This window comes from Sapajus apella, unplaced genomic scaffold (assembly GCF_009761245.1).
Source record: "Sapajus apella isolate SASKATOON/1434 unplaced genomic scaffold, GSC_monkey_1.0 scaffold53, whole genome shotgun sequence".
Classification (NCBI taxonomy): Eukaryota; Metazoa; Chordata; class Mammalia; order Primates; family Cebidae; genus Sapajus; species Sapajus apella.
Window position 1 is genome coordinate 455,585 of NW_022436993.1, and position 24,743 is coordinate 480,327.

The 24,743-nt window shown below is 42.0% G+C and overlaps 1 non-coding gene across 1 annotated transcript; it reads left to right on the forward strand.

Annotated features, from left to right (window-relative positions):
* The first annotated feature begins 19,369 nt into the window (after window positions 1–19,369).
* Window positions 19,370–19,471, forward strand: LOC116527275. Its single transcript, XR_004258468.1, has one exon. It is a non-coding gene; the product is annotated as a U6 spliceosomal RNA (small nuclear RNA).
* The last annotated feature ends 5,272 nt before the right edge of the window (window positions 19,472–24,743 follow it).

The following is a 24,743-nucleotide window of genomic DNA, read 5'->3' on the forward strand; positions in this document are numbered from 1 at the left end:
AATCCAGTCCACCTCAGAATTACTGTTTTTGGTGTTTTGTTTTGTTTTGTTTTGTTTTGACATGGGGTCTCATTCTATCACCCAGGCTGGAATGCAGTGGCACATCTCAGCTCATTGCAACCTCCACCTCCTAGGCTCAAGCAATTCTCATTCCTCAGCCTCCCAAGTAGCTGGGATTATAGGTGCACATCATCATTCCTGGCTAATTTTTTTTTTGTATTTTTGGTAGAGACAGGGTTTCACCATGTTCCCCAGGCTGGTCTTGAACTCCTGGGCTCAGGAGATCTGTCTGCCTCAGTTTCTCAAAGTGCTGGGATTACAGACATGAGCCACCACACTTGGCCAGAATCATTGTTACCAAGTTCCTGGGTCTCTTTCCAGAGATATTTTATGTATATAAGAACATATATTAGATATCTATCCTCTGCCCCCCACCACTTTTTTTTACATGAATGGTAGCATTCTATTCATGCTGTAATGCATTATACTTGTGTAAAAGTAATTGAGGTTTTTGCCATTGAAAGTAATGGCAAAAACCTCAATTACTTTTCCACCAAACTAATACCTTGCTATATTTGCCTAAAACTATATTCTACAGTGGTACACTGAAGGGTGGCCCCATAAAGGTGTTCACATGGTAATTACTGAAACCTGTAAATCTTACATGGGAAGAGGGACTTCGCAGTTGTGATTGAGTGAAGGATCAGGAGAATGAGAGATTATCCTGGATTATCTAGTGGCCCAATGTAATCACAAGGGTCCTACAAGAGAGGGGTGAAAAATGACATAGGATGATGGAAACAGAAGTCTGAGAGCAAATCTTTCCTGCTGGCTTTGAAGACTGAGGGAGGAACTCTGAGGGGGCAACCTTTAGGAGTAAGAAAAGACAGAAACGGAGGCTTCCCTGTGATCGTTAATACAGTGTCAACTTGATTGGATTGAAGGATGCAAAGTATTGTTCCTGGGAGTGTCTATGTGGATGTTGCCAAGGAGATGAACATTTGAGTCAGTGGACTTCGAAAGGCAGACTCGCCCTCAATCTTGGTGGGCACCATCTAGTCAGCGGCCAGCTCAGCCAGAATAAAAGCGGGCCGAAGAACATGGAGAGACTAGACTGGTTTAGTCTTCTGGCCTCCATCTTTCTCCTGTGCTGGATGCCTTTGAAAAAGCATTTCTGGGTATGATACTTAGAAAGGTGACTTTGAAGTCTAAAAAAAAAAAAAAAAAAAAAAAAAAAATCAACTAATTCACTTTTGGCATGATGATTAGAAAACTAAAGTTTGGGGAGGTCAAGTGATTCATTGGAGGTCACATGTTTATATAATGATTGAAATGATATTGTATACAGATAGACAGTTCCTCCTTGACCAACACAGGTTGGACCTGCAAGAGTCCTCTTATATGATAGGGATTTTCTTCCACCTCTGCCATCCATAAGACAACAAAACCAAGCCCTCCTCTTCCTTCTAAGCCTACTCATCACGAAGATGATGAGGATAAAGACCTTTATGACTGGCTGGGGGGCGGTGGCTCACGCCTATAATACCAGCATTTTGGGAGGCCAAGATGGGTGGATTGCCTGAGGTCAGGAGTTCGAGACCAACCTGGCCAACTTGGCAAAACCCCATCTTTCTACTGAAAATACAAAATTTAGCTGGCATGGTGGTGGGCGCCTGTAATCCCAGCTACTAGGGAAGCTGAGGCAGGAGAATCGCTTGAACCCGGGATGGGGAGGTTGCAATGAGCTAAGATCATGCCAGTGCTCTTCAGCCTGGCAACAAGAGTGAGACTCCATCTCAAAAAAAAAAAAAGGTTACATGAAGGCCAGGTGCAGTGGCTTATGCCTGTAATACCAGCACTTGAGGTCAGAAGTTCAAGACCAGCTTGGCCAATGTTGTGAAACCCCATCTCTACTAAAAACACAAAAGTTAGGCGGGCATGGTAGCTCAAGCCTGTAATCCCAGCTACTCAGGAGGCTGAGGCACAAGAATTGATTGAACCTGGGAGGCAGAGGTCTGTCTCTGAGGATCTTAATTTAAATGAAACATAAACAATTTAAATGAGTGAGGGTTTTTGATAAAACTCATGAAATATAGACATCCGTGGTTATCCATTCTGTTGGTGGAGATGTCAGTGAGAATAACTAAGAGCAAATGTTTCAAAGGACAGGCAGTCACTTTGGTTAGACATCAGGGAAGATGGCCATCTCAGGCTCAGGGAGGGAACTCGCACATCTAGCTAGAAATGGGTGAGGTTCACCTGCGGTCGTTGCTTGCGAAAGTTACATACAATTAAGGAGCCAACACCGAAGTGCTTTTTGTTCTAATCATTCCAGTCCTCTGTCTACAAAAATGTGTCAAATCAAAGTTAATTTGCACAGCACAGAGAAGACAAAATGAACCAAAACTGTACGGTATTGTTTTATGATGACCACTCCAAGAAACAAGGTACCCAGTAATCCTGTCTGGCTGTTAAGGCAATTAACTAGGAGTGGGGTGCCGGGGAGGGAGGCTGAGGACCAGAGTATCTCCCAGGGAGAATGAGAAGTCACAGACATTTTTCATAAATCTTCTCTTCTGGCAATTTAAAAACCAGAAAGAGATAAACGAGTGACAGATCCGACCATGCCTATCTTTGCCATGACTAATCCATGGCTACCATCCCTCTAATCAGCGAGACGTAGTCTCCTTTCTCTTTAATGAGGTCACAGTCATTAGTCATTCCAGTATTATTATCTGATGTCATTATGATTCTGTTTCAGGCAGAGATTGGGTGTGGCAGGGTCTCATTTTGCATCCAGTATACAACCACCAGTGTTTTTGCAGGTGAACATGCTTGAACTCAACTCCAAATTCCAGCTTTCAGATGGGCAGAAACCCCTCCATCCCACAGTACACGAGACAGTGTTCTTCATTGTGCACCCAGTCACAAGGTGGTAGATGGATCCATCATGTTGTCACTGGGTGCAGTGGCATACTCCTTTAGTCCTAGCTACTTGGAAGGCTGAAGCAGGAGGATGGCATGAACCCATGAGTTGGAGGCTGTAGTGATCCGAGATCATGCCACTGTATGCCACCCTTGGTGACAGAGCGGGACACTGTCTCAAAAAAAAAAAAAAGAGAGAGAGAGAGATTTCTCTTCTCACTTGTTCCCTGTTGACCCTCAGGAAGAACTTCTCTTTAACTGCAGTCTAAGTGATGAATAACTGTCCTCTCCAAGATCCAGGACCCGAAGCCAAGTTTCCCTGCACATCTCACTCCCTGGCCACAAATGTGGTCTGTCTCAGCCTTGTTGCCTTGAGAGGAAAAGATGAGGAAAATTCCTGTTCTGTCCAGCTCATCCCCTCTGATGACTTCAAAGTCAGAAGGTTTTCCATCCTGCATACAGAGCGCATTGAATCTGTTGACCAAATTGTCAAAGCTGGTGGGGTTTTTTCTGAGCAGTCTCCCCATCAGTCACAATTATGGAACTTTATGCTACGTTAGCATTTTCAGTGCCACTTGCAAAATAAAATGCATCATAACATACATACTTTAAAAACGCAGTTTGCTCTTCAAAGAGCTACTTGCCTGCATTGTTTCTAACAGTGACTTATTCCTCAACTTCTAGTTAAATTTAACTCATCCTGTGTCAATTTCATCTCTACCTTTTTTTGTTTTTTTGGAGTCTTGCTTTGTCACCCAAGCTGGAGGTGCAGTGACATGATCACAGTTCACTGCAGCCTTGACCTCACGCACTCAAGTGAACCTCCTGCCTCAGTCTCCAGAGTAGCTAGGACAACAGGTATGCACAACGGCACCTGGCCAATTTTTGTATTTTTTGTGCAGACAGGGTTTCACTGTGTTGCTCAGCCTTCTCTCGAACTCCTGGGTTCAATGGATCCTCCCATCTTGGCCTCCCAAAGTGCTAGGATTACTCCCAAAGTGACCCAGTGTGACTGGCCTTGTCCTCATAGCTTTTGACAGCATGTTTCCTACTATGTGAGAAAGGTGGGGGGGGGACACTTTCCATCCCTTCCCAAGCAATCACACCTGAACATCAAGCGATCCTTGAATCTTCTAGACTATTTGTGAATAATCTAATACAAATTTCCTGTACATCGTGGCTACACTCTGCCTGGCATTTCACGTCACTATTTCGGGAAGGGCTATGTTATCTTATCTAAAATTGGATTATACGTTTCTTGAAAAGAAAATGTTCATTTTTCACCTCTTTCACATACATGTGTCCTGATCATCCATAACTGCCTCCCATCAATTACCATGTTCCCGCTGTGCCAGTGGATAAGAGTGCAAAGTGAAAATGTGCTGAATTCAACTGATGATAGGCCAAGGACTTGAAAAAGACACAAACCCAGCTGTCACGTGTGAAAATTTCCACATTTCTTTTTAAACTTAAAATTACTCCAAATGAGAGCAATAAACATACAAGTGCTCCTATAACCCTCTCTTTGCATCTGTTTCAATTTGTACTTCATTGCTAGGAACACGATTTTGTTTTTAAACAGAGTCACTCAGGCTGGAGTGGAGTGGCATGAGCATGGCTCATTGCAGCCTTAGCCCTCTCTGAGCTCAGGTGATCCTCCTGCCTCAGCCTCTGGAGTAGCTGGGACTGCAGATGCAGGCCACCACGCCCGGCTAATATTTGTACTTTTTTGTAGAGATTTACCCTGTTGCCCAGGCTTGTCTTGAACTCCTGCGCTCAAGTGATCCCCCCCTTAATCCAAAAGTGCTGTGATTAAGCCACTGTGCCAGGTCAGACACATGATTTAATGCTAGCTAGCTAGCTAGCTATTTTTATCTGTGGGTTCAATATTAAGTGAAATTTTCATGAAATAATGAGATCTAGAAGAAATGATTAGAATCTTATTTTCCGAACAGCTGACAATCTATCCCAGCTTCTCGGACCTGATCAGCCCTTAGAAAAGTATGGTTTTAGGGCCAGCATGGTGGCTCACACCTGTAAGTGCAGCACTTTGGGAGACCGAGGCAGGCGGATCACCTGGGGTCAGGAGTTCGAGACCAGCCTGACCAACATGGAGAAAACCCCTCTCTACTAAAAATACAAAATTAACTGGGCATGGTGGTGTATGCCTCTACTCCCAGCTACTCGGGAGGCTGAGGCAGGAGAATCTCTTGAACCCAGGAGGTGGAGGTTGCAATGAGCCAAGATCAGGCCATTGCACTCTAGCCTAGGTAACAAGAGCAAAACTCCATCTAAAAAAAAAAAAGAAGAAAGAAAAGTATGGTTTTATCGTTATTACAGTAAACATTTATTGACTTCTTACTATGTGCTAGATACTTTGCTACGTGTATTAATTGCATATCTTATCAAATCTTCACAATAATTGAAAAAGACAGGAAATACAACAACTCTCATGTCATAGGTTGAACAAACCATGAGGCATAAAAATTGAGTAACTTGCCCAAGCTCATACAGCCTGCAGTGGGTAAAGCCAAAATTCAGATCAGTTTTATTTACCTCTTGCTACTCAAAGTGCGGTCCCTAGACCAGGAGCATTGGCACCACCTGGGGACTTGTTAAAAATGCAAAATCCCCAGTTCCACCTCCGATTTACTGAATCAGAAGCCCTGAAATTGGGGCCCAGCAATCTGTAGTTGATTTAACAAGGTCTTCAGAGGCTGGGCACAGTGTCTGATGCCTGTAATTTTAACACTTTGGAAGGCTGAGGCAGGTGGATTGCTTGAGGCCAGGAGTTTGAGACCAGCCCGGGCAACATAGCAAGACCCCATCTTACATAGTTTGGCTCTGTATCGCCACCCAAATCTCATGTTGAATTGTAATCCTCAGTGTTGGAGCTGGGACCTGGTGGGAGGTATTTGGATCATGGGGGTAGAGTTCTTATGAATGGTATAGCGCCATCCCCTCTGTGCTCATCTCATGATAGAGAGTGGTTTATTCCAAGATCTGGTTGTTCAAAAGTATGTAGACCTCCCCCTCTCTCTTCCTCCTGCTCCAGCCTTGTAGGATGTGCTGGCTTCCCCTTTGCCTGCTGCCATGATTATAAGTTTCCTGAGGCCTCCCCAGCCATGCCTGCTATAGATACCGTGGAACTGTGAACCAATTAAACTTCTCTTCTTTAGATATTATCCAGTCTTTGGTATTTCTTTATAGCAGTGAAGTAACAACTAATAAACCATCTCTATAAAAAATAGAAATACAAAAATTAGCCAGGTATGGTGGCGGGAGGTCAATGTTGCAGTGAGCCATGATGGTGCCACTGCACTCCAGCCTGGGTGACGAAGCGAGGCCCTGTCTCAAAGAAAAACTTCATGTTTTAATTATCAGGAACTCTTCTTGTTCTCTGATTGCCCTTGGGTCACAACAACTTGTTTTTATTTTAAGAATGTAATGTCATTCATATCATCCTAAATTGTTCTGAGAACTCTAAAAAGGTGTTTCTCAGTTCTTCTTAGTTCCCTGAGTTATATCTATTTTCTTCAGAATTATTTGTTCTGTTTGTTCATTTTAATCTTTCCCTTTTCTGAAACTGGCATCATAAAATATCTAGTGTTATATCTTTAAGAGTCCATTATCACACGGCCATAAAGAACTACCTGAAACTGGGTAATTTATAAAGAAAAGAGGTTTGACTCACAGTTCAGCAGACTTAACAGAAAGCATGACTGGGAGGCCTCAGGAAACTTACAATCATGTCAGAAGGCAAAGGGGAAGCCAGCATCTTCTTCACGGCAGCAGAAGAGAGAGTATGAAGGGGGAAGTGCCGCATGCTTTTAAAACCACAAGATCTCATGAGAACTTATTAGCTATCCCAAGAACAGCAAGGGGGAAATCTGCCCCCAGGATCCAGTCACTTCCTACCAGGTCCCTCCCCTGTAATCCCCAGGGATTACAATTCAACATGAGATTTGGGAGAGCCAAACAGAGCCAAGCCATGTCAATACCTATGGCTCAAGGACAAAGCTGATTAGCATAGACAGCATGGGTTTCTCAGGACTCTTTCTTAAGTGAGGGAGTTCTGTGCATACACCGGGTAAGTGAGTGGGAGTGCTGTCAGGCAGCCTTCCCTATTGTATACACCAGGCAACCCAGAGATCCCCAAGATTGTTAGAGAATAAAGAACATCGGCATAGTTCACACCTGAGCAAAGCTGCCTTACTTAGCCTTTGCTCCAAAGGCCCAGGGTTACCTCCAGCTTTTTCTTTAGCCAGGTACCTAGATCCCCTTACTCTGAAGAGTTAGGGTTCTTTAGAGATTATTAGGTTTTATCCGCTTGACATAATTTGCCCGTGTTTACTTTGAAATTGCACAGTGGACTAGAGAAGAAAGAGAGGAGAAGGGAAAGCTCTAGTTAAAGAAGGGGGTTCCAAAGTCCTGAATTCAGAAGTTTGAGTAAAAACTCTGATGGGTGCCCCCTGACCCACCCCCGTCCTTTGTGTTGGATGGCTCCAAGCTTGGAGCTTCTCCAGCCCACTCTTTTCTCTGGAATGCCTCCTCTGCTTTTACTTCTGTTTGCTTATCATACTTGTCCACCTGCTTTCTTTCTACCAGCGTGTATTTCATGTTCTGTGATTCCTTTACTGATGTCCAGCATTGTGGTTTCATTGGATAGATTGATAGACAGGCAGAATGGCAACAGATGGGTAATAGTTCCAGTCATTTTGGTGGGACCTTGAGAAAGCATGAAGGTTTATAGGTGTGCTCACTGTCCCTTCTTGAACAAGTGAAGGGAGAGTGAAGGGGGAAGTGAAGCGTGAAGGGGAAGTACCACACACTTTTAAAAAAAGAAGATACTCAGCAAAGATTGCAGCATATAGAATTTTTTTGTTTGTTTTAGAAGTCATCTATACCTTTTCCTCCTCCCACCCTATCAAATTATATGTTCGTAAAATTATCAAATAAATACACATATAATAACTACATCAACTAGTAAATACTTATTTTATTTATTAATATTTAATTTGAGATAGGATCTCACTCTGCAGCCCAGGCGGGTTGCAGTGGGATGATCTAACTCACTGCAGTCTCTAACTCCTAGGTTCAAACAATCGTCCCACCTCAGCCTCCTGATAGCTGGTACCACAGGCACACACCACCATGCCTGGTGTATCCACCTGTTCTCACAGTGCTAATAAAGACATACCCGATACTGGGTAATTTATAAAGCAAGAGGCTTCATGGGCTCACAGTTCCATGTGGCTGGGGAGGTCTCACAGTCATGGGAGAAGGCAAAGGAAGAGCAAAGTCACATCTTACATGGCGGAGGGCAAAAGAGCGAGCATGTGTAGGGGAACTCCCCTTTATAAAACCATCAGATCTCGTGAGACTTATTCACTATGATTTAATTACCTCCCAGCTCCCTCCCATGACACACGGGACTTATGGGAGCTACAATTTGAGATTTGGGTAGGGACACGGCCAAACCATATCACCTGGGTAATTTGTTGTTATTGTTGTTGTCGTTGTTTTGAGATGGAGTTTTACTCTTGTCACCCAGGCTGGAGTGCAATGGCACAATCTTGGTTCACTGCAACCTCCACCTCCTGGGTTCAAGTGATTCTCCTGCCTCGGCCTCCTGAGCAGCTGGGATTACAGGCATGCACCATCATGCCCTGCTAATTTTTGTATTTTTAGTAGGCATGGGGTTTCACCATGTTGGCCAGACTAGTCTCAAACTCCTGGCCTCAGGTGATCCACCCACCCTGGCTTCCCAAAGTGCTGGGATTACAGGTGTAAGCCACAGTGCCTGGCCTCACCTGGGTAATTAAAAAAAAAATTTTTTTTAGAGACAAGGGTCTCACTATGTTGACCAGGCTGGTCTCAAACTTCTGGCCTCAAGTGTTCTTCCTGTCTCAGCCTCCCAAATTGCTGGGATTACAGACATAAGCCACCAGGCCTGGCCTTAGTACTTCTTCAAGTAAACACACTCAGCCACACACAAACTTAATGAAAAATGTTAGAAGCCAAAATTGTAGTAGAAACAAAAGCCTAGCTTTAAATAATTACCGTTTGAGAATTTCAGGTATCATGAAAGTACAAACATTCAAATATTTTATTAAAATTTTCCTTTTATGGGGAATTTAATTGCATGAGGTCAATTAAGGTTGAATCTGAACATCTCTGAACCTAATACATCTACCAGTCAGATAAACTAATAACTTTCTGGTGATATTTGGTGACCAACTCATAAAGCAAAGTAATATCTTAAGAAAGGCCATACACCAGACCAAACTAACCACATCAAGGTAATTCTATACATATCATTTTTCAAAATGTCTGTGACAGAAGGAATCTTTGACAGTTAATAGAAAGGAAGTATTGATAAATCTATGTATGTTTCAAAGAAACTTCCAAATCAAATATCTTGCCTCGTCATAAATAATACTTTGTCCACATGTGGAAAAAAAATACAGAACAAGAACACGTAGTTAACATTGGAAAAATAAAGGTGGATAACACATGTAAACAAACAATCTAAGATAATGACTAAAATAAACATCATGTTTTGATTTTCAGCTTTCACTATTATTCTAAATATTTAAAAAACCAGATAGGCTAAGACTAATTAGTTGAATTTCTATAATGTCATTCACTACTCAAAATATCCAATTCATTTTATAGTAACAGATATGTATTATAATGCATGAGTGTACATTATTATAAATGGCAATTGTAGAATGATTAAGGTACAGGAATCTTTTTATTTTTTAATTTAACTTAATTTTTATTTTTAATTTTTTCAGGATGGAGCCTTGCTCTGTAGACCAGGCTGGAGTCCAGAGGTTTCAGCTCACTGAAACCTCTGCCTCCCTGGTTCAAGCAATTCTCCTGCCTCAGCCTCCTGAGTAGCTGGGATTACAGGCATGCACCACCACACCCAGCTAATTTTTGTATTTTTAGTAGAAGCGAGTTTCACCATGTTGGCCAGGCTGGTCTCGAACTCCTGACCTCATGATCCGCCCACCTCAGCCTCCCAAAGTGCTGGGATGACAGGTGTGAGTCAATGCACCTGGCCTAGAAATCTTTTTAAAAGCTGGCATTTGGGCTGGGCTTGATAGCTCACACCTGTCAACCCAGCGCTTTCGGAGGCAGAGGCAGGAGGATTGCTTGAGGCCAGGAGTTCTATACCAGCCTGGGCAACATAGCAAGACCTCCATCTCTACAAAATTTAAAAAAAATTAGCCAAGTGCCATGGCATGTGCCTGTAGATCCCGGTACTCGAGAGGCTGAGGCAAGAGGATCGCTTGAGCCCAGGAGTTCAAGGCTATGGTGAGCTATGACCGCACTTCTGCACTCCAGCCTGAAAGACAGAGCAAGATTCTGTCTCTAAGAAAATAAAAATAAAAAATAAAAGTCACTTTGCAAATAAGTAGAGAGAAAAAAAAATTCTCAGCTCCCAAAGTTAGCTTGTACTCCAAATCCTTTTGACTTTGAAGTTGCTTGTCTCTCTTTTTTAAGCATGTGTGTGCGTGTGTGCATGTGTGTGTATATGTATGTACACATGCATGTACACACATAGCCCTTGCTTTTCATCTCAACGGTTGGATGGAAGAGACTTATGGCCAGATTCAGCCATGCCCTACAGTTATCAAGCATGACAGAGCTGGAAGAAAAACATCTGGTCCAAGGTTGCCGTTTGCCTTTGTAGCAGAGAATTTTCTTTGATCTCCAGCTGGAGTTCTCTATTGAGTCTAGCAGATCAATTAGTTAATAGGCCATTCCCACTAGTAGCCCTACCAGCTGACTAACTAGGATAGAAATAAGTTCTGTTTATCAATCCTTCCCTTCCCCTTCTACTTTAGGCAGATCCTTTTTCCCTCTTGAAATAACATAATTATTAAACCACTTCAGTCACTTCTGTGGTTAATGATTCCCTCTTTTTTCGGTTCCGCTCTCCTGCTGAAACCTCTTGGTGGGTTTTAAACACACCACTCCATGGTTACAATTTCATTTGCTACCACAATTAAGGCTGAGAACAGCCTGCAGTACCAATATAAAAACCAACATCTTGTCGGGGTTTTACCAGTTCCCTTGGGGAATTGAAACAATAATTTTTGTATCTATATCTCCAAAAATTCAGAAAAGTAATATACCATTAACATTTTCACCTGGATTTCATTCTAGGAAGCTTGGTTCATTTTCTTTATATTATGCAGATCAGATCCAGGAATTTAAACAAACATAGAATTTTTTTTAGCCCAGTTACAATGGTATTGCTATCAGCACTATTTAGGAAATAGTAATTATATGTCAGGGAATCCAACTGTCTCATTTTGGGACTGGTATGTAGAATTCCAATTAGTTTTAGTAATTTTAGTGGGGTCAAGGCATTCTGTCTGAACTCAGTGTTTCACCTGAACACAAAGCCATAATTTTGTACTGTATTTTACCTATCAAAAAACTGCTCTAAAATAGTTCTTTCTAAAAAAAAAAAAAAAAACAGGATTAGCCAAATGACTGGACTTTTTAGACACTCTAATCAGACCAACTGTGCAGGGGGGACAGTCAAGGACAACATAATTCTCCAGTGACGTGGTGTTTGATGCCCTGTTCAATGCATTTTACAGCAAGAGACCCTAGCCCAGTTTCTACGCTGGGAACAAGTCAAACTGTGCGGTACCAACGCTGGGTCTGCCGGAGGTAATTCCCTGGAAATGAAACGTGGTGGCTGTCGGCCAGCGTGCAGGGCATCCCGGGCCATTACAAGTACTTCATCCACATAAAATTGCAAAGGGAATTTTAGAACTCAGAATGTAATTATCCCCTTTGGAGCTTGGCAATGGAACAGGAGGATTAAGTAGAGCTGTCCTTTGTCCCCAGAATAAAAGATGCTAGCGGCTGCACAGCAGACACAACCGAGGCATGAGGAAGGAGCCTGGAGTCTTGTTTGTTTGAGTATTGCTTCCTCACGTCTGTACATCACCAATTCCATGTTCTCAAAAATCAGAGCAGGCCTCAAGGTGACCCCTTTTATGGCTTGTTACTACCACTTTGAATGCTATTTAGAAGAAAGCAGATGTAAATATTCAGCAAAGTCCCTGTGAGCCACTGTCCTTGTGGCTCAGTAAAAACGAGGAACTACTTAAAATACAAGTCTCCAAGCTTTGCCTCGCAGAGAGCTAGAACGACCCCAGGATACCCTGGGCTTTGATGCAGAACCTTCCAAAGGCCACATTAGTTGGTAACTACCAATATAACTATTCACAGAAATTGAAATATGGCAACTGCAGACTCCAGAGTGTCTTATATCTCATTTCATAAACTTCATAGTAAAACACTCGTAATTAGGTTCATAGGAAATGAACTGCTGAGTATAGGTCTTGAGAGGTTCACCACTAGGTACCTTCAGAGAATTAGTGAATGTAAATTAGCTGCTTGATTTATGCCATGTATATCCACAAGAACAGCAAGGCCAGGGCAAAGTGAAAGTTGCCATAGACCCTTACAATCTATGCTTTCTCTCAGCGTTTGTTGGACTCTGCTCTTATATGTACCTTTGTTCAAAGCATCCTTAACGTGACTCTCCTTTCCACTTTCTATTTCCTATTGACCTTTCTGAGAAGGTCACCATCCTAAAGGACTTATCCCAGGATCTGACACCCACTCCTTTTAACATCTTTTGACAGGATCCAAGCAGCACTCCAGCAATACATTCCCAAGGCCCATGGCCCTGACTCAAGGCAGGCTAATAAAAGCTACGATGCAGCATTCTAGAAACCCTGAGCACAACTCCAGCCAGTGCCGACATCCTAACTTTCAAACTCATCTGTTTCCAAAAGGAAAAAAGGTTTCAAGGTTTCCAATCACGGTAAGTCCTGACCGACCTAATACTGATGTGTTGTGGTTGATTGGGTGAAACAGAAGTCAAACCTAGTCACAAGTTCTCTAAGATGATATCCTTTCCTCTAGTGTTTGCTCTAGATGACAAATATCCTCTTGAGGACAAATATCCTCAGTGAACCCCTCTTTCCCAAGAGCCACTCTTCATTTAAGCAGCCCAGGTCAAATTTTATGACATGCAAACCGACTAGGGAATAAACATTACCTAAAAGTCAGCACACTTCCTACTCATGTAATTTTGTTACCTCCAGTAAAAATGTATTGGGTCACCGGGCACAGTCGTTCACGCCTATAATCCTAGCATTTTGGGAGGCCAAGTTGGGTGGATCACCTGAGGTCAGGAGTTCGAGACCAACCTGGCCAACATGGCGAAACCCCATCTCTACTAAAAATACAAAAATTCACCAGGCGTGGTGGCACATGCTTGTAATTCCATCTACTTGGGAGCTGAGGAAAGTCGCTTGAACCCGGGAGGTGGAGGTTGTAGTGAGCTGAGATCGTGCCACTCCACTCTAGCCTACACGACGAGAGCAAGACTCCATCTCCAAAAAGAAAAATGTCTTGGGTCACTTTCACACAAGAAGAATAGAAATCAGTTCTTTGATGACTGTAAGTTAGTCCTAAGGTCTTGCTTTCTCGTCTTTTTCTCATCTCTTGGGTATACTGCTGTCCCATTTTGATTCCTTTTTCCTAGCAAAAACTTTGTTTTTTAATCCAGAAAATGAAGTGCCAATAACAGCAACAAATAGGACGTTTTCTTTGTGACAGCCCCAAATCTGTCTGACTTCTGCAATAGATTGAATGTGTCACCCAAAAACTCCTATGTTGAAACCTAACCCCCGGTGTGACGCCGTTTGGACGTGGGGTCTTTGGGAGGTAACTGAGTCATGAGGGTGGAGCCATCGTGCACGGAATTTGCACCCTTATAAAAGGGACCCCAGAGAAGCCCTTCACCCCTTCCTCTGTGTGAGGACACAGCAAGGAGATGACCATCCCTGAACCAGGAAGCAGGCCATCACCAGACACCACATACTGGAGTGATTTGATCTGGCATTCCCAGCCACCAGAACCATCAGAAATCCATTTCTCTAGTTTATAAGCCATGAGTCCCTGGTCATTTGTATAGCAGCCAGAAGGGACTGAGACAAGTCCAATATCCAAGATCTCTCACTGCCTCTCAATTAATTACCTGCCATGGGAAATCCTTTCAAAAGATACTTGCCTGGTGATTAGGAGGATTTTATTGCTTCCCATACACAGGGGCAAAAGCAACTACCAAAAGTTTTAACCAACTTATTAGACTCAAAGTGAACGTGAAACAGCTATAATCATGTGCTCTTTGTTCTGTAAAGCCATGATCATATGGAGCTCTTTAGGGAGGCTGAAGGTAGGGCAGATAGGATGATGAGAGCATCCCCCTCTGATGCAACAAAAGAAGCCCCCAGCTCCAGCCCTGCCACTTTATGCCCTGAAGTATCCACTCTCCTTCCATTACCTCTGGGAGTCCACCTCTAGTCAAGTCTGAGCTTCTGAACCACCGTTTTTATTTCCTATGTTTTGGGAACATTCTCCGCGTTGCCTATTTCTTTCAGACTTCATTGGATGTTCTCAGCATGTTGAATTTCATCCCATAGGTACCCGGCTGAGAGAACCATTTAGCAAAACTGCCTTGGTTTATGGATCTGGAAAGCCCTCTGTGAAACCAGCCTACCATGAGTGGGACTCCCGCTTTCTGCCCTGGCCAAAGCCATGCTCCCTTCCCCTTGACAGCCATAGAACATGGGCTTTTTTCACCCAAGGTTTGCAATGAGTTAACTTTCTTTTTCAGACTTGCTCCAGATACTTGTCTGGTCTCTGGGCAGGACTTGTGATTTGATGACATGTAATCTAAGTAAATACATTCAACTTTAATTTATGGGTGAAGGGGGAGACTCAGAATTTAGAACAAGGCATTAAAAAAAAAGAGGCTTCCCAACATGCATTCCCCAGGGTTTTGCTCAGAGCTGCCTCTGTTTTCCACGTTTCTACAAGCCAACTCCTGCTGGCCCTGAATAGACCTCCCATGGAGCAGAAGCATCAGGACATTAACCTCAGATTAAAACAAGCCTTCACACTGGCCAAACTCATAGGCTACTCCTAACAGTACTGTTATTTGTTGATTGATAGGGTGTTGCTTCATCACCCAGGCTGGAAGGCAGTGGCACCATCTCGGCTCACTGCAGCCTCGACCTCCCAGGCTCAAAGGATCCTCCAGTCTCAGCCTCCCAAGTAGCTGGGAACGCAGGCATGCACCACCACATCCAGCTAATTTTTGGATTTGTTGTAGAGATGAGGTTTCACCAGGTTGCCCAGGCTCCAACAGTACTTTTAGAAGTAGGTGGGTATTACTTGGCAAACAAGGATCAAAGGGCTAAATATTTTTCCTTTGAGGCCCTACATCCCGATGCTCTCAGATTCAAGAAAAACTTAGAAATTAATTTCTTTTTTTTTTTTTTTTACTTTTTTTTGCCACAGAGTTATCCTCTGTGCTCTGTCACTCAGGCTGGAGTGCTGAGGTGCGATTTCAGCTCACTGCAACCTCTGCCTCCTGGATTCAAGTGACTCTCGTGCCTCAGCCTCCCGAGTAACTGGGATTTCAGGCATGCACCACCACACCCAGCAAAATTCTGTATTTTAAGTAGAGACAGGATTTCACCATGCTGGCCAGGCTGGTCTCGAACTCTTGACCTCAAGTGATCCAGCCACCTTGGCCTCCCAAAGTGCTGGGATTACAGGCATGAGCCACTGCACCCAACCATATAAATTAATTTCTAATACTTTATTTTATACACATCAATCATTAGCAAGTATTTAGCCTGAGCACCATACCTATGAAAAAGCATGGGGCTTCCAAGAAAACATGAACTTCTAGACTAAACCAAGATGCTAACTATGGGGATGTCGTTGGAGAAGTGACACATCAATCTGAACCTCACTTTACTTATCTGCAAAAGGAGCCCTTCAACAGGATCATGTCCCAGGTGCCTAAGCACTTAGGAAAATTGAATGGCTCTGTGTCAGCTGTGACATCTGCCACCTGTGCCCCATGCAAAGTTATGTCTCAGGCTCCACTGGGAAGGCACAGACAGAACACAGACACGAATGCCAGTGTGTCTTCACATAGCCACTTCATTTCTCTTCTCCATCATGAGATGGTGACAACCCTTTTGTAACAACACGCACCAACCCCAGAAACAGCAGGAAATCAAGAATGCCGGTCCCTAAACAAAAACATCCACATATAAAAGCCTGCCTTGGAAAAATTAAGGTAAACATCTTCTGGACTTGTTGCTGTTGACAGTATGTTTTCAATTTGCAACGCAAATTCATCGGAAGCTTTTCTGCCAGGGAACCGGATGGCCCAGGGAATTGGTAATTGGTAATGAGTCGTGCAGCCTTTCAGGTCTCAGTTACCATTCTGAATGGAGCCCAGCTAATAGTGAATTACCTGATACTGTTGGAAACCTTTGCAACATGAGCCAGATCCCTGGATTCCTTCCCCAGCTTAAAACATGAGTTAAAACAGTGTCTGGTTGGCATTTATAAGGAGAATTAGTAGAGAACCCTGCATGGGGACAAAAGTGGACAAAGAGAGAGTAAGCTGGGGGTCTGTCTCTGTGTCTGTGGTTTTCCCCCAGGATAATCCAAGGGAAATTTCCAAGGAATGTCAGGCCTAGAGAAGTGGAATTAATGTACACCTCACATTCTTGAAGGGTCAGAAATTCCAGTCTTGGAATTTTTATTTCTTCCTAATCACTCTCCCAGTCCCGAGGATCAAACTACTTTTGCAGCAACTTTCAAGGTGAAATAGATTTTACTACTTATGATTTGTTCAAAGAGCCCATTAAAAAAAAAAAAAAAGACAGTTATCATAAGGGCTTTTAAAACAAACCAAAACAATGAATCTTCTTGGCCAGGAGACATCCAAACAAACTTCTACATTCTGGTTTGCTCTGCTGCATTTTATTTTTGGTATTTGCAGTCTTCCTAGGGGAACCATCTAACAGAAAAACAGAACTTTTACATCACTAGCTTTCCCTGCCCAGTCCAGTTCCATATTTATATCACTGCTTTTCCTTTACACTCTCTGGTTTATAGTAGCAATAATTTTCCCTCATATATAGTCCAACGAACAACCAATTAACAAATGCCCAGAGTGGTAAAACATTTTTGGCTGTCTTGCCCAGTTGGTCATTAATTTGGTGAAGGAAGGGCTAACAAACTCATAAAGGGGAACTTGAATTTTAGAAGTTAGTTCAATTTTACATTATTAAAAAGGAAAATGTAGTAAAAATAATAAGAGCTTTGCCAAAACTCTACAGCAAAGTCAATTAGTCTCACAAAGAGCCTAGGAGTCTGCGATATGGACTTGCATTTGGAATCACTTAGCCCATTAGAACAATTCCAAACATCTTCTCTCGAAGCCATATTTCAGTGCTCATGGCTGCAGCTTACTGAGTAAAATTCTTTCACCATCCTCGATTCAACACGATTTAAAGTATTCTTTGTGTCTGCGTATTTCAGATATACAAATGTGCATACATGCGTATCTTCATACATATTTCCATCACGATCATAAAAATTTCATACACTAAGTATAATCTTCTACAACATATACTAAAATTCATACTGTATTTTGTGCTAGCATGGTATATACTTTTAAGAGGCCTTTAAAAGAAAACCAATTTCAAACCAAAACATCACAACGCTGGTGTTACAAGTCTATGGCAAAAATAAATTGTATTTTACTCTGAAGAAAAATCATTTATTCTCATTTTTCAACATATTTCAGGTATCAAGGAATGCTGTTCCTGTAATCCAAAAATTTGACAATTGATTAAAGATATGCCATTTGTGCATCTTCATATCACTATAGCCATTTTGTTCATATGAATATTTTGTTTTGCTCTGATTGAGCAACAGGAAAAAGTTAAAGTGCTAAATGAGATTATTTTCATAGGCAATTCTTGCAAAACAGTGTTTTGCGATCAACTATATGAATTAACTGACAGGTTTTTTAAAAAGAAAAAATATACCCTATTTTGGTAAACTCTAACAAATATCCTCCAAATTCTTTAAGTGAAAACAAAGTTGTATGTTTTCAGACTAGTGGCTCCCAACTCTCAGCTTCTATAAAAATCCCAAATGACTTCTATAGGCTTTCCAATGAAGATTCAGTTCTAATTAACTACAATTTTGTCCATATTTTGTTTTCCTACTGCATTGAAAGAATAGCAGGGGGTTAGCGCTGCAGAAAAGAAGATTATTAAAACTTTAATAACCTGAGCCTTTGAACCTTTCCAAATTCTTTACAATTTTCTCACATTTCCAGCCCAGATGTCTGTCTGCATGCAGTTATAGAGCCAACATGAACTTTTTGTTTACAATTTTATTCACCTTAAAAAAAAAAAAAAACAGAAAGAAGAACAACACAGAAATGTTTTAGCTCTTCTAAGCAAAATGATTTAATTATTAAAAAATAAACTTGAAGAATAATTTTTATCCATTTTTAAGTTAAATATTTTCAACAACACAACTGTTTCTTCCCCACTGCTAGAGGTAAATTGTCAGGCAGCCTAGCAACGCGGCCAGCTGAATCACAGCATTCTTTTCCATCAAGCTACAAAGCTCCAAAAGACTGAAAAAGAGAGTTCACTTTGGAAACTTGAACTCTTGAGATTGTTACAAAAGAAAGAGACCAAAAAGAAGGCATCCCTTAACATAATTAGCTGCTTGCTGTTTCACCAAAGAGAGGGGTATTTGCATACAACAATAGCCAATAGAATTGCCTTTCACAGAACTCAGTGTGGCAGTTGTATGGTTGTAGCCCCTCAAGAGCAATTATTACCTTTCTTTTCATAACAGAACCCCAGTTATTCAAGCATTTCACAAACATGAGTGCTGGCAAATGAAATACGAGTAGCTATGTTGAATGGTACCTTTAGGAAGTCTCCAGACAGTGAGCCAGTCACCTTCTTCTTCCTTTCCTCTTACGGTTGAATGGAATTTTAGTGTGATGGCTGGAACTCAGGCAGCCATCTTGGACCTTAAGTACAAGGAACAAAAAGCTAAGGAAGGCAGAGCACTGAGCTAGCTCCTGCTGGGTCCCCCCAGGAGTCTGGGTCCCTGTCCAGCAATGGAAGATTTACCTCCAGAATTATTTTCTATGTGAAAGAGAAAAAAACATCTCTACTGTTTGAGCCACTGTTATTTTGGGTTTGTTGGTTTGCTTCATGTGACAAAATCTAGTCCTAACATATGCCCTGATTTTGAGGGCTTTCCTTATAGCAATATCTTGCTAACTGAGAAAGAGAAAACCAGTACTGATGGTCAGGAGCTGTCCTGGTACAATCAGCAATGCATAATGGCATTGCTAAAAGTTGTCTGGTCTTCACAATGAGGTCTTGATGTTGCCCAGTTGAACATAAACAATTGCACAAAACATCAGCCTCAGACAAGACCACTTTGTGACCATGAGAGCTCCTGACAAAAATAAGATCATTCCATGCTTTTGTCAGCAATAAATATACTAAAACTGAAACAATACAAAGAAGGGTGGCGTGGCCTCGGTGCAATGATGACACAAATTCAAGAAACGTTCAATTTTTTTAAAAATAGTATTATTCCATATCATGTCTGAACACAGACAAAATATGAACATTGTCCAAGCCACAAAATACCAACACCCCACCCATCTTAGCTAATACGAGTGACTGCTGATTCTTCAGTAATTAAAGCTCTAGCCTGGCTTCCTTCGCTTCACTTTCTAGATAAGATGCACAATTATAGAATTAATTCCACTTCCTCACAGCATCCAATTCAGACCAAAGTCCCACTTTCTTGAATCCTTTCCCAAATCACCACACACAGCCCATATCCTATAAGTCCTTTTTGACATTCTCCCACAGACACTCCACGGTGTCCAATTGTGTGTGTTCTCTCTCATCGCAGTGAGGAACACCAATTTGTTCAATTTAGTTGTGTTTCTGGAGGTCTACATGGCATTTCTGTTGCCATACTGTGTCTACAGTGGAAAACTAAAAATAAATCTACTCAACATATCAATCTGTAATTCAAATGATCCCACCCAAATGGAAAGCCCCTATTCTTCAACAGACTTCACTCATCAAGAAACCAAAACATTAATTTGTAGCAATCAGATTCATTGAAATTATCCTCTTGTGCTATTTCCATGGCCTGGAAAAGACCCGGTCAGAACCCTTACCTGGTATTGAGCTTGCAGTAACTACAGAAAGTTCAACTCAATGCTTCTTCAAATAAGAAAAACTTTTGATATAATACACAGATCGAAGCTATACTCTATTTTTCTCCCTTTCTTCTTTTTTTCTTTCTTTTTTTTTTTTTTTTTTTTTTTTTGATAGAGTCTGGCTCTGGTGCCCAGGCTAGAGTGCAGTGGCACAATCTCAGCTCACTGCTACCTCTGCCTCCCAGGCTCAAGCAATTCCTTGCCTCAGCCTCCCGGATAGCTGGGATTACAGGCACCTGCCACCATGTCCAGCTAACTTTTGTATTTTTAGTAAAGACAGGGTTTCACCATATTGCCCAGGTTGGTCGTGAATTCCAGACCTCAATTGATCCGTCCGCCTTGGCCTCCCAAAGCGCTGGGATTACAGGCATGAGCTACTGTGCCTGACCAATTTTTCTCCCTTTCTTTCCTCTTCCTTCGTTCCTATTCCTTCTCTCCCTTTTCTGCCTTCTCCCTTGCTAAACTTCCAACTTTTCAGTAGTTCCTGAACTTCATCTGCTCATCACTACTTTAAGTGGGACACTCTTGGACTAAGTTCATAAATCAGATTATTAAATCACATCTATCATTCCCAAGCAGCTTTTGCAGCCATTACCGCCTGCCATGTTTCCTTCTACTCTTTACCTGCTTAAAAAGGACCACAGCTGGCCTCATTTTCTCAAGAAAAAGTAACAGTCCCTCTCAAATGCTCTAATAGGTGAAAGCAAGAGACAACTTAATTTCTATTCTAATTTTTACTTTTACCCGCTTTCTCCTCCCCTGATCCACGGGCTGCATTCAGAAGTAAACTTCTAGAGACAATGTCCTTGCTTTTATTGTCCAAATCAAAGGCATAACTCTCAAGATGGAAAAACAGAAGGGAAATTATGAGGCAGATACTTTATGACAAGTAATGCCTTCGGATGTTTTTCCTCCTCACTCCAAATAAGCATTGATGCCAAAATTACAACTATACTCTACAATTACAAGAACCTTAATATCTTTGGAATCTGGTTCCCATCTAAATACCTAGGGCAAAATCAAATGGTAAATAAACATTGTTTGAATGATTTAATTAATCATCTATGCTTAAAAAAAATATAGCTGACATTAACTAAATAGGAAAACATTCATAAGATGGACAAAGAAAGTGACATAAACCAAAGCAAAGGGTCATTGTGTGTGTTGTATTTTCTTTAAAGTTTGCAAGAAATCACCTTGAAACTTGAGGCATAAAGAAACAAACAACAAATTAGGAATCAGGTCACCCAGGTTTTCAGAAGATATGAAGCTTATTTGTCCTTTACTATTTCTGTTTTGTTTCTTTTTTTCTTTTTCTTTCTTTTTCAGATGAAATTTTACTCTTGTTGCCCAGGCTGGAATGAAATGACATGATCTGAGCTCACCACAGCTTCCACTTCCCAGGTTCAAGCAATTCTCCTGCCTTAGCCTCCCGAATAGCTGGCATCACAGGCATGCGCCACCATGCCCAGCTAATTTTTGTATTTTTAGTAGAGACTGGATTTCATCATGTTGCCCAGGCTGGTCTCGAACTCCTGACCTCAAGTGATCTGCCTGCCTTGGCCTCACAAAGTGCTGGGATTACAGGCATAAGCCACCACGCCTGGACTGTTTTTTGTTTTTAAAATAAACTTAGAGGCAGGCTCACTGGCTCATGTCTGTAATCCCAATTCTTTAGGAGGCCAAGGCAGGAAGATCACTTGAGTCCAGGAATTTGAGACCAGCCTGGGCAACATAGCTGGACCCCATCTCCCAAAAAAAAAAAATTAATTAGCAGGGCATGGTGGCTAATGTTACTTAGAAAGAACTTTTACATTGGTTACAGAATGTAACTGATCAGTCTCTCCTAGGTATTGATGACATCATCTGGGTCATCATCTGGGTCAGTATTACACCACACTCAGTTCTCAACAGGCTCAGATGAACTAAAGAGTTTGATTTTTTTTTTCTAGTGAAACATTTTATTCCTCCCTCATTTTCTTTTTCTTTTTTTTTTTTTTTTCTTTCTGAGACAAAATCTCCCTCTGTCACCCAGGCTGGAGTGCAGAGGCATGATCTTGGCTCACTGCAAATTCCATCTCCCAGGTTCAAAGGATTATCCTGCCTCGGCCTCCTGAGTAGCTGGGACTACAGGCGCATGCCACCACACCCAGCTAATTTTTATATTTTTAGTAGATACAGGGTTTCACCACGTTGGCCAGGCAGGTCTTGAACTCCTGACCTCAAGTGATCTGCCTGCCTCTGCCTCCCAAAGTGCTGGGATTACAGGTGTGAGCCACTGTGCCTGGCCCTTGTTTTCTGTGTATTTTTAGTTATGTTCTTAGTGGTTACTTCTCTTGATATCCTAAATTTATAACATCTACTTTGAATGGTTACCAACCTAGCTTCAATAACGAAAACTCTGTCTCTGTACAGACCTGCCTTCTTTCCATTTTGCTGTTGTCACAAATTACATAATTATACACTGTGAGTTCCTTGACATACATTTGTTTTATGCATTTACCTCTAAATTATATTGAAAACAAAGAAGTATATATTTGCTGCTGTTGTTTTTGAGACAGGGTCTGGCTCTGTCACCCCGGCTGGAGTGTGGTGGCAGTATCTTGGCTCACTGCAACCTCTGCCTCCCAGGCTCAAGCCATCCTCCTACCTCAGCATTCTGAGTAGCCAGAACCGCAGGCATGTGCCACCACTTCTGGCTAATTTTTGTATTTTTTGTAGAGACAGGGTCTCACTTTGTTGCCCAGGCTGGTCTTGACCTCCTGAGCTCAAGCAATCCACCTTGGCCCCACAAAGTGCTAAGATTACAGGCATGAGTCACTGATACTAACCACAAAGAATTACAAATTCAAACTACAATGATACTGTCTTTTTTATTTACCTATATATTTACCTTACTAGAGTTCTTTATTTTTTAATATCACTTCCAGTCACTGTCCAGCATCCTTTCATTTCAGCCTGAAGAACTCTCTCAAGCACTTCTTATGGGGCAGATCTGCTAGCAACAAAATTTCTCAGCTTTCTTCTGGGAATTTCTTAATTTCTCTTTCATTTTTGAGGAGTGCTTTTTCAGGATATAGAATTCTTAGTTGATGGTTGTCTTTCAGCATTTTCAATGTGTCACTCCACTGCCTTCTAGCATCCATGGTTCCTGATGAGAAACAGGGTGTTAATCTATTAACAATCCCCACTAGGTGACTAGCTGCTTCCCTTTTGCTAGACAAGAGTTTCACTTTTGTCTTAGGCATTCAACAGTTTGACTATATCCTGGTGTAGATCTGAGTTTATCCTACTTATAGTTTGTTGAGCTTCTTAGACATGTAGGTTCATTTTTTTTCACCAAATTTGTCAAGTTTGGGGGCATTATTCAAATATCTACTTTTCCCCATTCTCTCTCTCTTCTAAAAATTGTGTAATTCATATATTGGTACACTTGATGGTGTCCTCAAAGTCCTTTCGCCTCTGTTCATTTCTCTTCATTCTTTTTCTTTCTGCTCTTCTGACTGGATAATTCCGGTTGTCCTGTCTTCAAGTTGGCTATTTATTCTGCCTGTTTAAATCTGCTATTGAAACCCTCTAGTGCATTTTTCACTTCAGCTATTGCTTGCATGGAGCCTACATACAAGCATAGAATCCTCTCAGGTCTTTTCTGTACATTCACCCAGCCTTATGAATACAAGATTCAGTCTAGAATCCCCACTTACACATGATAGTTTTTTCAAAACCTTTTGCCCCCAAGAAACTTTCTCCTCAGCCTCCTCCTTTCCAGTCTTTTGGGTCTGTCTGATGCTCACCCCATCTACTGCCCTAGGTGGCTGTCAGTAGTGTATGTCTTTAAACCTTTCAACAAATGCTGCTGTTGCCCAGAGAAGCACTCCAGTGTGTGGTGGGCAAGAAAAAAGAAACATCAGCCCCTGTACCCGTCACTTGGGGAGCTGTCAGATAGGTCAAATACAAATACAACCACATTATTTTGAGAGCAAAGTCTGCATTCAGCCCTGGACACCAACACACTGCATCAGGAACACTGGCCACTGTCCCCACCACACCACTGTCCTGTGGAATGGGGGATGTAGGCAGATGGGCCAAAACAACACAACGCTTTCTTATCAAACTTCAGCTGCCTTCTTCATTAAGCATTCCTCCAGTTTCTATAAATTTCTCGTTAGATTCCAGTTTCAAAAAAATGGTTTCTGTCAGTTATTTCCAGCTTAATGGTTGTTTCCTCAGAGAAATTATTAGAGTATCCTGCCCTGCCATTTTCCACAAAGTAATTTGTATATACGCTTTGTTGCCTTCCTTTTTTTTTTTTTTTTTTTTTTGAAACGGAGTTTCACTCCTGTCACCCAGGCTGGAGTGCAATGCTGCAATCTTGGCTCACTGCAACCTCCACCTCCCAGGTTCAAGTGATTCTCCTGCCTCAGCCTTCCAAGTAGCTAGGATTGCAGGTTTCCACCACCACCAACAACTAATTTTTGTATTTTTAATAGAGATAGGGTTTCTCCATGTTGGCCAGGCTGGTCTCAAACTCCTGACCTCAGGTAATCTACCCACCTTAACCTCCCAAAGTGCTGGGAATACAGGCATGAGCCACCGTGCCTGGCCACTGTTGTCT